The 3,079-nt window shown below is 42.3% G+C and overlaps 1 long non-coding RNA gene across 1 annotated transcript in view; it reads left to right on the forward strand.

Annotated features, from left to right (window-relative positions):
• Nucleotides 1-3,079, forward strand: part of LOC123522195 — a 10,019-nt gene that overhangs the window by 939 nt on the left and 6,001 nt on the right. The gene's annotated exons all lie outside the window — the stretch shown is intronic.

Raw genomic sequence — 3,079 nt, forward strand, 5'->3', positions numbered from 1 at the left:
CGTTGCTACTTCATCACTGTCATTTTGCTACTGTTATGAATCTTAATGTAAATATCTGATATGCAGGATGTACTTTCATTGTTACAAATTGAACATAATTAAAGCATAGTGAATAATCACCAAAACAATATGTAATGATATATTGCAAAATATTTATTTCTAATGACAAATAAATGAAATTTTGTCTTGAAGCATGGTGTAGCATGGGTAACAGTCATCCCTCCGGGTACTCGCATGTGGGCGTATCTGCATGTGGGTGGACCCGCCTGGAGACAGATAGAGGAGCGGTGTCTCAGTTCCTAAGACCATTGGAAATATGTGTTTTCTGATGGTCTTGGGTGACCCCTGTGAAAGGGTCGGTTGACCCCCAAAAGGGTCGCAACCCACAGGTTGATAACCGCTGCTTTAGGACTAACTAGAACTGTCTCTGAGGCTGTAAATCCTTATGGCACCACACAGTTCCATCTTTCTCGGGAGAAGCAGGCTGGTGGTTTCAAACTACTGACCTGGTATTTTGCAGCCCAACAGGCTCCTTGATGCAGATTAGGAATCCATTTTTACCTGTCAGTCTTAACAAGATCACATTGTAGGTATTCTGGAGCTAGGGAGGTTGGAACCTCTGAAACTTTTGCCCTGAGAAAATCTTTAAACCTTAAATTAAAAATATCCCTGAAGTGCATAAGCAAATGTGGTGAAGAAAGCTGATGGTGCCCGGCTATCAAAAGATAAAGCATCTGGGGTTTTAAAGGCTTGAAGTTAAACAAGCAGCCATCTAGCTCAGAAGCAACCAAGCCCACATAGAAGAAGCACACCAGCCTGTGCCATCATGAGTTATTGAGGGGATCAGGTAACAGGCATCAGAAGACACCCCCCCCAAAAAAAAACCATTGTTGAGAATGAGGTGGGTTGGAGCAGAGACCCCAAACCCATCTGTAGACAATAGGACATCCCCTCACAGAAAGGTCACAAGGAAGGGATGAGTCAACCAGTGCAAAGTATAGCACCCATGAAACACAATATTCCTCTGGTTCTTTGAGGCTTCCTCACCCTCCTCTATCATGACCCCAGTCCTGCCTTTCAGTTCTGGCTAGACCAAAGCATGTACACTGGTTCAGATAAGAGCCCATAACACACGAAATGCAGGTCAGATAAGCCCCTCAGGAACAGATATGGGAATAATGATAGCAGGAGGAGGGGGAAGGTGGGGTATAAAGGGAGGAAGGAGGAACCTATCAAAATGATCGATGCATAACAAGCCCCCTTCCCCAGGCGAACGAACAACAGAAACGTGGGTGAAGGGAGACAGCGGTTGGTGTGACATGAAAAATAATAATAATAATTTATAATTTATCAAGGGGTCACGAGGGTGGGAGGGGGAGGGAAAAAAGAGGACCTGATTCCAAGGGCTCAAATAGAAAGTAAGTGTTTAGAAAATGATGATGGCAACCTATGTACAAATATGCTTGATACAATTGATGTATAGAATGTTATAAGAGCTGTAAGAGCCCCCAATAAAATGATCTTTAAATATATAGATATTATGTATATCTATATCTATCTATCTATCTATCTATCTATCTATCTATCTATCTATCTATCTATGGCTATGGCTCCCTGGCTTTTTGAAACAACAAAAAATACTTTGACTAGTATGAAAAATAAATCTGCCTTGAGCAAGTACTCTTTTAAGAGCTGCTTATATGGGACTAAATTGACAGCAGTAACTAGAAAGATTAGACAGGAACCTTACGAGGTCATGCGTTTATGTTAATGAGAGAAACAATTCAGAAAAGAATGTATCCATGTCACTAAATTGTACATATGTTGTGCTGTCCTTAGGTGCCATTGAGTAGGCTCCCACCCATAGCAACCCTGTGCACCACAGAACAAAAGGCTGCTTGGTCTTGCACTGTCCTCACAGTTGTTCCTGTGCTTGACCCACTGCTGCAGCCCTGGGTCAATCCGTCTCGAGGAGGGCCTTCCCCTGTGCTTTACTTTCCCATTGAGAGATGGTCAAAGGGCCACATAGAAATTGTTAAATTGGTGTATGTTCTCCTGTGTACATTCTCAGCTACACAAAAATGAAGGAAAATTTAAAGAAGGAAAGAAAACATTCTGGGCACAAGAAAGGAAGCTTTGTACCCTTAAGGGTGTTCTGAGTCTTTGGATGTCTATGGTAGACGGTCTCTTTGACAATCAGGGAGTGTTCTGGGCACCTAGTGGCATTATTCCTCATCCTGCCCCCCACATTGTTCTGACAACTCTGTTCTTAAAAGATTAACTATGGTTCACTGAGTAACTTTTGCTGTCTTGAAGGAAAGGGGAAAGGATGATGATAGGAATTTAGTGCAGTTCTTCTACTTGGTTTGTAGTTTTCCTGCAATATTATTCCTTTAAGGAATGGAAACATTGACTAGTACACGCTGCACAATTTCCCATTGCCATTGAGTTGATGCCCACCCATAGGACAGGGTAGAACTGCTCCTGTGGGTTTCAGAGACTTAATCTTCACTGGAGTTGAAAGCCCGCCTTTCTTCCTTACAATCTAAGGGATCTTAATTGACTTTTAAATCTCAGTTGAATTTTCGTATCAACATGGTTGGGTCAGGATTCTCAGTGGTTTGGGGGTTAAGACATAGTGATCTCACATGATGGTATCTCACATGACACAATGTAATCAACTCCATAATTGGGTCTGCTGGGAGCAACCAATCAGTTGTAAGAAGATTAGGATGGAGTGCAACCACCTTACTCAGGTCACAGTCCTGATGTAATGGAAAGGAAGGTTCCTCAGGGGTGTGGCCTGCTTCCTATATAAATGGGTGCTGTGGGGACACTTGCTTGCTTTTTTCTGGGTCTGCTTTCTGCCTCAAAAGGATATTTGTCCTCATGGGAGAACATAGGCCACAAAAACGGTTTCTCTAATTGCAAATAGGAGTGCAATTCCATATGCATACACATGTAAAATAGTCCTAAAGTATCTTATCGAAAGCCCCTACCCACTAGCATATCTAATCTGTACTTACTAGTATTTTGTCTTCCCAAACCTCAGAAACAGGACTGTATAATAAGACTGAAG

Source organism: Echinops telfairi, unplaced genomic scaffold, assembly GCF_000313985.2.
Source record: "Echinops telfairi isolate 266 unplaced genomic scaffold, ASM31398v2 ScPeMD7_3533;HRSCAF=4204_0, whole genome shotgun sequence".
Lineage (NCBI taxonomy): Eukaryota > Metazoa > Chordata > Mammalia > Afrosoricida > Tenrecidae > Echinops > Echinops telfairi.